The sequence below is a fragment of the Lissotriton helveticus genome (assembly GCF_964261635.1).
Source record: "Lissotriton helveticus chromosome 1_1 unlocalized genomic scaffold, aLisHel1.1 SUPER_1_unloc_38, whole genome shotgun sequence".
In the NCBI taxonomy this organism is placed as follows: domain Eukaryota; kingdom Metazoa; phylum Chordata; class Amphibia; order Caudata; family Salamandridae; genus Lissotriton; species Lissotriton helveticus.
Genome location: NW_027611679.1, coordinates 496,517 through 509,854, shown reverse-complemented (window position 1 = coordinate 509,854; position 13,338 = coordinate 496,517). Strand labels below are relative to the sequence as shown.

The 13,338-nt window shown below is 45.6% G+C and overlaps 2 protein-coding genes across 2 annotated transcripts in view; both read right to left on the bottom strand.

Annotated features, from left to right (window-relative positions):
- LOC144805981 (uncharacterized) overlaps positions 1-13,338 on the bottom strand; it is a 955,295-nt gene that overhangs the window by 527,348 nt on the left and 414,609 nt on the right.
- LOC144805979 (uncharacterized) overlaps positions 1-13,338 on the bottom strand; it is a 39,475-nt gene that overhangs the window by 14,536 nt on the left and 11,601 nt on the right. Inside the window, exons 3-4 of the mRNA XM_078672439.1 lie at positions 9,919-10,037; positions 6,524-6,593 (exon numbers count right to left, since the gene is read on the bottom strand). The gene's annotated coding sequence lies outside the window, so the exon portion shown is untranslated. The remainder of the gene's footprint in view (positions 1-6,523; positions 6,594-9,918; positions 10,038-13,338) is intronic.

Below are 13,338 nucleotides of genomic sequence, written 5' to 3'. Positions count from 1 at the left end.
CCGCCACACAACAGTCAAAGGCCTCGATGCCAGAACCGGCACGCAGGTGCGTCGTCCAAGAGCCCGTCGGCCCAAAGCTCAAGGGAGCCATATTGTGTTTAGTCATCAATGGAGCGCACACCGCTAGCCCCTCCTCCGGATCGCCCCTCGGGATTCTGGTACTTGTAGTTCTTTAGTGGATCACCCAGGTGGGTGCAAGTCGGTACTTGTTGGACTGATGAATCTCTAGACCCGATGGTATACAACCTTTACCACGCAACTTTTACCACGACCTACCTTTACCACGCAACTTTTACAACGCAGGACCCTTTACCACGCATACCATTCCAACGCAGGTATTTACAACGCAGATACCTTTACAACGCATACCATTACAACGTAAGTATTGGTAAGTATATAATTTTATTTAAAATATTTTAGGTTTGGGTTTTGGGTAAATGGGTATTTTTAGGGTTCAGGGTCAGTTTTCAGTTTTTGGGTAAAGGGGTATTTTTAGGGTTCAGGGTCAGTTTTCAGTTTTTGGGTAAAGGGGTATTTTTAGGGTTCAGGATCAGTTTTCAGTTTTGGGTAAAGGGGTATTTTTAGGGTTCAGTGTCAGTTTTCAGTTTTTGGGTAAAGGGGTATTTTTAGGGTTCAGGGTCAGTTTTCAGTTTTTGGGGTACAGGGGTATTTTTAGGGTTCAGGGTCAGTTTTCAGTTTTTGGGGTACAGGGGTATTTTTAGGTTTCAGGGTTGGGTTTGGGTTTTGGGGTACAGGGGTATTTTTAGGGTTCAGGGCTGGGTGTGGGTTTTGGGGTTCAGGGGTATTTTTAGGTTTTAGGGCTGGGTTTGGGTTTTGGGGTACAGGGGTATTTTTAACATATATATTTAAAAATTAATAAATAAATATTAATATAAATAATTAAAATATTAAATATTAAAATAATAATTTATTAATTTAAAAAAAATATTATTATTAATTACATTATTTTACCATATTATTTACTTACCTATACTTACGTTGTAATGGTATGCGTTGTAATAGTACCTGCGTTGTAGTTTATTGCGTTGTAAAGGTATTCGTGGTAAAGGGTCCTGCGTTGTAAAAAATGCGTGGTAATGGTCTGCGTGGTAAAAGAACGCGTGGTAACGTCATATATCCAGATCCGATACATGTCCCGGGTTTTAGGATATCGCCCGAGACATGTCTCGGGTTTCGGGATAACTTCCTCATCAGTAGAGAAAGATCGTTAGGGGTCAAAGGCCTCAAAGCTATTCGCTGGTGGAGGTGCAACTCGATGGTCCGGTTGTGGACTTCATCCTACCCCCTAGGGTTGATCCGTGATATTTAAAACACAAGACGTACAAAGCTCGTATGAGAGATAGAGCAGAATTCTATTTTAAGGAGAACGGGCGGCCTGTTGAATCAGCTTGCATGCTATAGGGTGAATTTAAGGCAGTGATTCGCGGCCATACACAAGCCTTGATTGGGAGAATGTCGAAGGAACGTAAATTGAAGTGCGAGGCTCAAGACAAGGAATGTGCTTTCCTGGAGGTTGGGTTGGCAAGTGGGGAATCAATTTTCTCCCATTACACCATCAACTGAAGCAGCACACATTAAGAGCACTAATGGAAAATAGCGTGCAGTCTTGCGCTGGCTACCCAGCATTGTCTCTATGTTGTTGGTGATAAAGCCAATGAGTTGCTTACATGGTTAGAGAGACAAGACAAAGGACGGAACTGGATCCTTGAGGACACTGACAAGGGGACGGAAATACTGGGAGAGACTCCCTGAAAGACCTGACCCTGCCAATGCTAATGAATGCGGACCGAGACGCACCAGACCAAGACCTGACAGTAGACTGAATAAATAAGACAATAGGAGCCTTGCAAACAGGGCAAGCGACGGGGCCTGATGAGCTCCCGTTAGAATTATATAAAAGCATGATGGATAATATCAGAGAGAGCCTCCAGAGTAGGTTTCAGGGTGTCTCCCGGAGGACCAAAGAACGTCTGAGGTGGTGGTCATCCCAAAAAGGACGAACCAGCAACTGAGTGTGGGTCTTATAGACCTTTCTCCCTGCTTAATATTGAGACTAAGGTCCTTGCGAACGCCCTGGCGATCTGCCTGCGGACAGTAATTGGAACAGTGGTTCATCCTGATCAATCGGGCTTTATGCCACACCAGGGAATGCGCTTAAATCTCCGACACCTTAATGGAGTACCATATGCAATAGGGGATTCCTTTGCTGTACCAGTGGCGCTGCTGTTAAGCTCTTGTATGTGGCCCCTCTAGCGAGTATGCGCCTCAATAATACAGTCTACCGAGTCTTTGCCATCCGACAGGGATGTTCCTTGTCTCCTATGCTCTTCACACATGTTTGGGTTCACTAGGACCTCTCATATGGGGTATTCCAGTTGATCAGGAGTGGGATGTGAGAATCTCCGTCTACTCAGACGTTTTGTTGTATGACACGTAGCCAGCCTTCTCGAGTGAACGAATCCTACACATTTTTCACGTACTTGGAGATTATTCAGGAGATAATATCAACTGGAAGAAGTCCTTAATATTCCTGCTGGTGGCAGGGACCCTGCGGCTGCACTCTAGGTGCACAGTTAGGGTGGCACTACATGGCTTTAAATATTTGGTTGTGTTCATTACATGAGAGCACAGGCAGGAACATACTCCCGAAATAAGCTGGGATGCCCCACACTTGCGGGCGCTCCCGTTCTCCTTACTAAGCTGGGTGGCCCTATTTAAAGTGATGACCCTCCAGGGTCTCTTGTACATTGTGCAAACAACGTCCTTTAAGATCCCACCAGTCATTTTTTTTCAAAAGATAGTCTGAGAACTTCGGCTCCTGTTGTGGGATGGTGGCACGTCACGCTGAGTAAGTTGCAGAGGGGAGTTTATTATGGTGGAGTGGCAGTCCGGAGCATTCACAAGCATTACTGGGCCACACAGCTGGTGGCAGTCAACAACTGGGTTTTTGCGGACTGTGAGGATCCTGCTTACTGGGTAGATAGTTTGGCCATGGACAAGAGAGGTTACCCCACCCTGGTGCTGTATCGAAGAAAGTATGAGTGCACCCTGCCTACTCATACCCAAACATTGGTAAAGGTGTGGAAAGAGGCTACCAGGTATTTCGGCTGGGAAGGTAAGCTGACTGAAATTACTCCACTGTATGATGGTGATCTCTTAAGTGCAGCTGGAGTATTGCAGGGCTTCACAAAATGGGGATTGATTAGATTAGAGCGGCCGGGCGATGTGTGAAGGGGACAGGTGCTTGTGTCCTTCACGATGCTACAACAAAAGTATAAATTAGGTGACTAAAAACAGTTCTGGCATTTGCAGGTGGATCATGCTCTGCAAAGTCACATCCGGGAAGGGGGGCAGTTGCCTGATGCATCCCTACTGGAGGACCAGCTACTAATTGATCTCCTGACCGAAAAAGCAATCTCAACCATCTATAGGAAGTTGATCTACAATTCTCTGGATGCCTTGGGGACGCGGAGAGCTGTGTGGGAGAGGGATCTAGGCACGCTTGGCGATGGCGATTGGGTTGAGGCCATTCAGGGTGTCAGAACTCATTTTTGTCTAATTTTAAATGACCTGCATACTGCTTATCTTGCCAAGACACAGGTACTTTGTAAATCTCTTTTTATTGAACAAGTGCTCAATCGATGGTGTTGACACCGAAAATACGGTGCACATTAGTGAGAGTGATTAGACCAAAAACACAAAGTCTGCAAATATAGAGTGAGTAACATAGCTTGGCTTGTCCTGACACTCCCTGGCCAAATCCCACTACATAAAACTAAATTGCCCGTTATCAAAGGCAGGTAGTCCTCCCAAGGTTCTGGAGGTCGCTGGGCTGCAAGACGACTTGACTTTTGGTTCTGGATCATCCAGGGATGCAGACAGGCCAGTAGGACTGGGACCAAGAAAATAGTTCTCTACAGATCCTCACCAGCAGAGAAGGCTGCAGTGCCCTTAGGTCGCCAAGAACTGAAATTCAGGGTCTGGGGATGCCACCTAAAATCTTGATTTAAGGGTGTTAAAAGGGAGTGACAGGTAGAGTCTAATGGGCCCCTTTCCTGGGGTGTCTACACACTCTATCATGCCCACCTCCTGTGGGAAGGGGACATAGTCCTAGCCCTGATTGGATAAGTCCCATCATCTTCAAGATGGTGGGCACTACAAAGTGTACTTCACCTCGCCTCCAGCACCTGAGGGATGGAGTTAACAGAGGGAGCGGGGGTTGCACCTCCTGTTGTATCTAAGGTTTCCCACCTGTCCTTGCGCCTAAAAGGGGGTGAGGACAGGAAGATCGCTTGCTCCCTCTAACAGGAGAGGCTGGGGCCGCATTACAAAGGCGGCAAGGCCTTTGAAAATCCTTGCCACAGATGGCTCTTCCTGACCAGGGGAGGTGTGAACACCTCCACCCAGGAAAGGCATTGGTATTGACCTCGAAGTGCACAGGCACTCTACCCCATGAGGACAGAATACACTCTGGTGGTAGCAGGCTGGCTCAGGCGGTAACCACACTAAGGAGTGGTAGATTTTACGGGACCCCTCTAAGGGGTACTCTGTGTGCAATTTTTAATAAATCGGACACTGCAATCAGCGCACGTATATTTCCTAGGACAGCGAAAACTCTACAGCAGGTCTTGCTCACTGTCCTTATATTGTGACTGCCACTACTGAACATTAATCTTGAATTGTTAAACCAGGGCCAGGATCTGGACAAGAGCCAATGAACAGGAGGGCAACTCACCAGATGATAGAAGTCTTCTGTCTTCACACTCACTCAGAGAGAACAATGCCATCCCATGTATTGCATGACCTCTCAGATGTGATTCCTTAATAAGAATAAAATTAACATAACGCGTCCCTGGGGACCCCACAGATACACCGTTCCTACCAGTACCATAAATGCTTGGGGTCCCACAGGTAAACCTAACAGTGCTACAAAGGCTTAGGGGCCCTACAGGTAAACCTTTCCTAACCCAGTGCTACAAATGCAATGTGCTCACTGCAGCAAGACTGGGCGCTCTAGGGGCAGCAATTAAGTTGCTTGGCATTTATCTACCCTTAGCAAAGCCACGTGATAAAGGCAGTCGATCAGGATAATTCTCCTCGATCAGAAGTAGCTCTCACTATTGAAAAAGGTGGAGACCCTGGAATAACACAAACGCAGACATGCGGTTAGGCTCTACCAGGACATGTTGTAAACTAATAATTTATGTATCTGTAGGATCAGATTGCATTGCAAGTTAATTCTTATGTCACTATTTTCTGCATACAACATACAAGATAGATTCCTCACATGCTTACCCTGATGAAGGGAGAACCCCCAAAATGAATTGGGGCAGACTGAATTTGAATTTACTTGAGGAACAGTGGATTTTGAAAGTGATTCTATGAGAATAAATATGCTTAAACTGGAATACAAGTGGATTTTCTTCCAAGGGAAGGAGACATTGATGCACATTTATGGGTACAAGCTGTGGAGCAGGAGACATAGACCAGATCTAGTCTGGCGCTATATAAACAACTGTAGCCAAATACATCTCCCTTCTGGCATGCGATGAGTGGATTACATAAACACTACAATAATGAATGAAAAATACACGGCATGCATAGACAAGGTTTGCTATGTAACATCTGGACTTCTGTAAACCTAAACAAACACCAGTAATCAGACACGAGGGACATCACCTGAAGCTCCTAAGATTTTCCTTTTGTTTGGTATCTTGTTTTTGGGAGGTGGGTTTTTAGGATAAGCTATTTTGGGGGGGTGTGGGGTGTGTCAGGTAGCCCCTGTGGAAGACAATGGGATAGAGGGTAAGGAGTGCCATGCCATCCCTTCATATATTTCTCCCCTCCTATATTCACAGTCCCCTTTAACCAGTTGTTCGATTTGCTGTTATCAAGAAGTGGAGAGAGGGGAATCGGCAGGCGGCCCCTTTAAGCCGGAGCTGAGGACGGACATCAGAGGATACACACTTGAAGAAGGCGGGGGCGGAGAGCGCGTCAGGTTGGTCAGTAGTTGGTCCAGCTACACGCGGCATGGGAACGCGAGGCGGAAAAACCAGCGGGGAAGACCGGAAAGACAGAGAAGGACTAACAGCCTTACGAGAGAGAGAACCGGAGCCCAGGGGAGGTCACAGCTTGTCGGCGAGCAGAACACCCGAACCTGGCGGAGGAGGGAAAGCCGAAGCAGAAGACCAGACCTCACTGAAGGACACGGAGTCACCACCCCATGGCCCCGGAGGGACATGGCTCTTCCAGGTGCGTGGGCGTCTTCGGGGCTTTTGGAAAGGGGCTGAGTCAAAGAGGGACGGGAGGGGAGGCTGAGGGGTAAAAGGGACCAAAGGAAAAGGAAATAAGTGAGATGGAAACAAAGACAAGAGCAGAAATCATCGGCTACTCTTTTTGTTTTGGTTGCTGCAACCTCTACACCCTCCCTTGACATTTATGCATAGCTATTATTTATCCCTCACATCCTCCCTTGACTAAACCATAAAGCAAAAACACTTACCTGGGTCTTTTACTTCTGTCCGAGGGACGACGGCGGCCGAGGCTCACCTAAGGGACTGAAGAGGAAGACCCTGTGGGAAAGAAGAATATAACAGAGACAATCAATCATTGTGATTTCCTGTAATACTAATAAAAAGTACATACCAAGAAATTATTCAATGCAGTGTGCTCCCTCTTGACCGACTCTTCTACAACGGGGAGCTACATACTTTCCCTACAGGGAATGGGAGACAGAAACACAGAGACCAACAGACACACACAGACACACACACGGGAAAGCATAGTAGGAAAACGCTATATACAGTTTTTATACGCTTGCATATGTACAATGTTTTAGAAAGATGGTGGAACAATTTATTCTGTTCAATGTGCTTATTTTGCTAATTACTTTTATCTGCTTCTATTATCATTGCAGTTCGGGTTGGACTGTTCCCATGAGGCACAGGGTCAAGACTGATTCGCATATGGCCATGTCTGAACTGGGGTGGCATGGTGAGCAAAATAATGATGGATTTACCCAGATCTCTTGATTTAGGGTGAAGGTTTTGATTTGTTCTGCATTCCGTCCATCAATTGTGTGTCTTTTGCATTATTATAATTGCAGCACATAAATTCTTTACAAGAATTACGATGGTTAAATTAATAATAAAAATGCTAATGTTATGTTATTTTAATTTGATATCGCACACGAATTACCCCTACGCGGAAACTACTTTAAGGAGAAATTTAGGATTGGTACGTAGAACCACTCAATCTTTGTGAAGTTGAAAGAAAGGCTCTTGTATAGGTAATGCCTGAAGTTCATCAACTCTCCTTAGTGAGTTTATCGTTCTGAGGAAAGCAACTTTCCATGATAGGAATTGTAACGGACATTTGTGCATTGGTTCAAAAGGTGGGCCCATTAGCCTTGTAAGGACTATGTTTAAATTCCACTCTGGAGCAGGGGGAATACTTGGGGGTATAACCCTATTTAATCCTTCCATGAAGGCTTTAATCACTGGTACTCTGAAGAGAGATAGGTGTTGTCTATTTTGCAAGTATGCAGCTACGACTCCCAGGTGTAAACAAATGGATGTGTAAGTTAATCTGCATTGCTGTAAATGCAACAGATAACAAATGATGTTCTTCACAAACAACGAGAGCAATTTGACTGTGACCTGGTTCGATAGGAAACACCTGATTTCAGAGTGGGAAGGATGACATAAAATCACGTAGTACGTAACAATTAAGACCGATATAATTGCTAACAAGATGCGGGTTGTAGCAGTGCAGAACATCGGACTAAATTGTCAAGAAGTTTACACGGTCAATTCAGCAAGAGTGGGCAGTTTGCCAAGTAGGATGGTGTGACAATCGTTTCAGCATATGTCACGGTAAGCCTAATATGATTGAAGTGGACTTAAGGGCAGGTAGAAGTGAGGGTTGTTGCGATGACGAAATTGAGCCTCACAGATACAGGGCAGTGTATTATGAAGCAGGGTTTTGTTAAAGATAGGCAATGGCTATTGAGGGCATAAGAATAACGCCTAGGAACAGGTAACAGCTTGGGGTGGTGAGATGACGCAAGGTAGCGCCACATGTATGGGGCAGCATATTGAAAAGTATGATTGCTGTTTGGCAAGAGGGCTAGCTACGGAGGGGTATAAGTTCAACGCTGAGTGCAACTTGATGACTATCAAAATGTGGAGTGCTATTCTGTTTGCAGTACGTTTCATGGACATTTTTTGTTTGTGTACAAAACATATTAAGAATGTATATATTTTAAAGACATGTGTGTAAAGTACGTTGATGGTAATGCACATGAATTTGCTTGTTTTTTAGATGCCCCTGACGAAGGGAAATCTCCCGAAATGCATTGGGCTTTTTAATAACAATAAAAAAAACGTGACATATGGCAACCACCTCTCCTGTGTTTTTGGGAACGTTTCATCTTGGAAGTAGAATGAATAAAATGGATTGAAGCAAATGAAAAATGGTTAAAAAGAAATTGAGTAAAAAAGGATTAAGCGAAGTAAAAAGAAGAAAGCATTAATTGATTGGATTAATTCATTCACGTGGCTGTGCAGCCTACATGGGATCAGAAACTTGGTTCCTGTTCTGTCTTTTATCTGCATCTCATGGACTCCTCACATTCCTCTCGAGAGAAGATCCTGCCTCCTCCTCATTAGTGTTGTTTCAGTAACTGCTTCTATCACGTGTTCATGTTTCATTGACTTGTATTAGGAGAAAAGTGCATAAAAATACATTGTGTAGCATTAGTATTATATACTCCAACTTGCTTTAGGGTGGATGCTCTCGTCCATTGCAAAGACAATTGTCACTTGTTAGTTTGCTTGGCCTTTTGCTATTTTTGCATTAAATGTATGATAGATGTGTTGGCCTCCCGATGTGTTGTGTTTTATTTTACATAGCACAAGAGATGCTGAGGAAAATGACAGTCCAGTATACACATTCTTCATATAAATCAACTCACAGTATACTGTTCTGGAGGTTCAGTCCTACAGACATTATCTCTAACTGAATGCAGGCACCCTAGGAAGCATGTGCTTTTCAAACCAGGTGCCCTCTGATGCGGCGTCCTTGCTATTGGACAAGTCAATATATACTGAATTTTAGGAGGGTTACCGTATCTAGTGCACTCTGTTAGGCAGCGCTCACCTGTGGTAGTAAGATGGTAATAGGCACCTTATCACCTATGCACGGTGCAGGGCTTTGGGTTACAGAGCTCCTCACGCTGTGGAGAAGATTAGGTCACATTTACTCGTTTTTCCATATTTGGTCCTGATGAAGTGCCACCTGATTGCTCCATGACTACACAAGGCATGAAAAACGTTGACCTGAAGTATAGACCCCATCTTACCAGCAGGTCCATAGGTGATCAACACTTTCACACAGTGATAGGGGCCATGAGTTCCTCAATTTCTCTGCCACTGTTTTGAACCTCAACATGGACCAGGATGATCACATTAACTATATTGCGGCAACTGGTCGATAGTTGATCTTATATTCAGACTTTCACCAATCTCACATCTTATGGCACAAAATCCTCTGTCCTTCTATGCTCATCCGGCGTACTTAATAAAAGATCTCCAACAAAGTGCCTTCTTGTGGTGCTTGCCAGGCATTGTAGCGCCGGCCTGGTGAGGAGTATAGCCCAACGATGAAGCATGTCACCTTCAGGTGAGTGAATGCAACTTGTCTTAAAAGCACATGCTTCCTAGGGTGTCTGCGACCTCCGGAACAGTATACTGTGATTCGATTGTGTTTTATTTTAACAAATGTACATAGCAGATATTGGCGCTTGCTTGTTTCACAGAAATGACCGGATACCTGCCTCGGAGCGCAATTCTTACATACGAGAATGAGGTTATCATGTTGCTGCTACAAGCTCCTTACCTGTGCGAGTTATCGGGAACGATGCGGGGGCAGACCCAAACCAGCCATACGTGGAGATCAATGACAAATACTGAACAATGAACAGAGCTTCCAAGCAGGTGACCAATACTTAATTGACCCTGAAAATAAAAGACACGTTTTTAGTATTCTGGTGACTCATGATCATAAAAAACAAAGGTTATAAATTCAATATTGTGTCAAATACTTAAAAAATGAAACTGGATGTGCTGAATCGGATGTTGCCCCAGGTCACGCGTGACACCTTCCATCACTATTGCTTATGGAACTGGGGGAATCAATCTTTTACCTGGCAAGCAAACGCTAGGATCGAGGCACAAGAGGAGTCTTGCAGGTCCACGCCACGCCAAATAACTTCATCAACAGCGACCGCCGCCACCAGGCACGCCCCCGCCGCTCCGGGACTTCAAATCCCGGCAGCCTTTGCAGCGGCGCGTTCCCTGACGCGCTAGACGCGCCAGGAGGGGCTACAAATTCAGCGAGCCCTCGGTGGAGCGGGGGGAATCAATCTCTTACCTGGCAAGCAAACGCTAGGATCGAGGCACAAGAGGAGTCTTGCAGGTCCACGCCACGCCAAATAACTTCATCAACAGCGACCGCCGCCACCAGGCACGCCGCCGCCGCTCCGGGACTTCAAATCCCAGCAGCCTTTGCGGCGGCGCGTTCCCTGACGCGCTAGACGCGCCAGGAGGGGCTACAAATTCAGCGAGCCCTCAGCGTCGCGGGACGCGAGCGGGACGCCCGGGCAAAGGGCGGGCCCTCTACGGCCTTCATCGGTCAGAGGAGGTCAGGTCAGGCCCCCTCACTTTCACATCGACCACCAAGCCCTAAAGGTCAGGATATTTTGCCATCACAATACTCTACATTTTATGTGCACACTGACTCTATCCCCTCGACAATATACAGTATGAGGAAAGGTTTGAAACCCGGTAGAATGCCTGTTTTAAGATCTAAACTAAAAGAACCCACTCCCCAACCGGTTCCTACCCTCACTGCAATCGACATCATGTTACAACAGACTATAGGGGTTGTATCTTCCGCAATTGCTAATACTGAAAGGAGGTTATCTTTGCCACCAACTATATTTTTGTCAGACTCTCGGGAGGTAGCAGCCGATCCCCTGGCCCTATCTCAGGATGCTAATGATGAGCTGGACTTAAGCCTCGGAGTCAGCGCCTCGTTTGCCAATTTTCCGTGTGGTCAACCTCTCACTGAACAACCAGGGAGCTCACAAGATACTCCACCTAACCTAAGCCCCACAAGGGAGGATGGATCAACAAGCAACTTATTGCCAGGAAAAGAGAGTATGGGTCCTATAAATAGCAAACCAATGTCAAAGAAAAAGCCCAAAAATATTATACAGAACCATAACTTGGTGTCTCCCGCTCCCAACTCCGCATCTGGCATACCGTGTTGGGTAGTAAACATGGTAGCTGATCTAAAATCAGATCTTGAAGCCACGATTATTGCCCACATAAAGCCTTTAATGTCTAAAATTGATAGAGTGACATCACTAATCAATACCAAAGGGATTGGCTCCAACAAATCAAGTGGAAATATGGCAATAGTTACCCAAGGAAACTTGAAAGGGGTGCCATTGGGAGAAACGATTAGTAAACCATCAAAAGATGCCCCCATTAAACCTAAACTGCCTCCAGCAACCACAGGAGCAAATATTCAACGCCCGATTCAAACTGGGGAAAAACCTGCTGCCACTCCTTCAAATCCTAACACCAGTGGCTCTATTCTGGAGACGCAACAGGATTTGGGTACTAGAAAATCACCCAACCAATCAGCGAAGGGTGTGCAAAGCACTGGTAAAAGTGCCACAATAGCCTTTTCCCCAACCAAAAAACAAGAGCCAGCAAAAAGACCAGCTCGCTTTAAGACAATTAATTTGCCACCGGAGGCTTCACCATTTGTGGTTGTGTTAACGGGTGTTCCACCTCTCAAGGAGGGAAGAAGGGAATCCTTTGTTGAGCTGAGAAATAAATGTGCACAGTGGCTCAAGCTACATAGACCTTTACCCCAAAACATGTATGGTGAAATACTCGCAGTTAGAAGAGGAGAGTGGGTTGGAAGAAACACTAAGACCATAGCAGGGGACGTTATAACTGTTAATTTCAGGGATACAGAAGTAGTAAATTACATATGTAACGCACCCAGTAGTGGACCCAATACCCAAGTCCATCCATTTCCTCTTTCTTTCTTTTACCCTGTGGCACCAAGACAACAATTTCCGAGATTTGGCTTTCCAACCAATAGGGCCCATACATATGTTCCCCATCATACTATCCAATATCGCCAGCCACCCTGGCAAGGCCCCCCTGAATTCGACCCTTCTTTATCCCAGTTTGCACATTGGAACAGATTCTGCGCCCTTGATGAGGTAGATTGACTCATTTCTGAGGAAACTACCACCCCATAATTGGACTTGGACTGGTGCGAGGAGGAGCGCGCGCCGATTGTATTACAACCCACGTGCTCTAATCCTCTAACCACGTTAGTCACTAGTTTAACCCAGCAAACACCCTCTATGCTGGCAAGTGATTGCCTGGAAGCCCAAATCCTTACTGAAACTAACAACTATAAAAGTAAACCCGCCAAGGAACCAATAAAAATTCTTAGTTGGAACCTTGCAGGTATTCATAGGAAATTGGGCCTGCCTGAATGGAACGACTTGGTTGAGGCACACAAAATCTGCCTCTTCCAGGAGACCTGGAGTATGGAACCGCTCCATCGGGTTGGATTTGTAACCCATTTTGTGCCTGCTGAGAAAGCAACGCACGGGAAGGGACGTCCCTCGGGGTGTCTTCTTATTTGGATAAGCATTTCCCTTAACTGCTGTATAACATCTAGGCAGGTTAATAGCCCAGATATATTAGGGATCCTACTAACTAATCCTAGTATGGGCTTATCCCTTGCCATATATAATATCTATGCCAGAGGCACAAAAAATGGGTGTACTTCTATGGTGATTTCTGATCTTGAAACACAACTTAGAGATCATGTGGAAGCTGACCATACCTTGGTAGCAGGTGACTTCAATTGCACCTATGAGCCACTCCCTATGGAGGACATTTCAGACCTAGTTGAGGAGGACAGCAGATGGGGTATTCCTGCACTTACTATCCCCCCGATAAAAAGATGGTCCCGTAGCGCAATACAGCTAAATGCGCTGACACTAGAGTTTGGTTTAAGAGCTACGAATGATCGTACAACTTCAGACCGCCTGGGTGCCCATACGTTCAACAGAGTTGATCATTCCTCAAGGATTGATTATATTCTGTTGGACCTAAAACTCTGGAGACTGGTCCAAGACATGGTAGTTACACCTACTGTGGAGAGCGACCACAACTCACTTTCCCTATCTTTAACGAATCCCTGGCTTAGCAATGCATC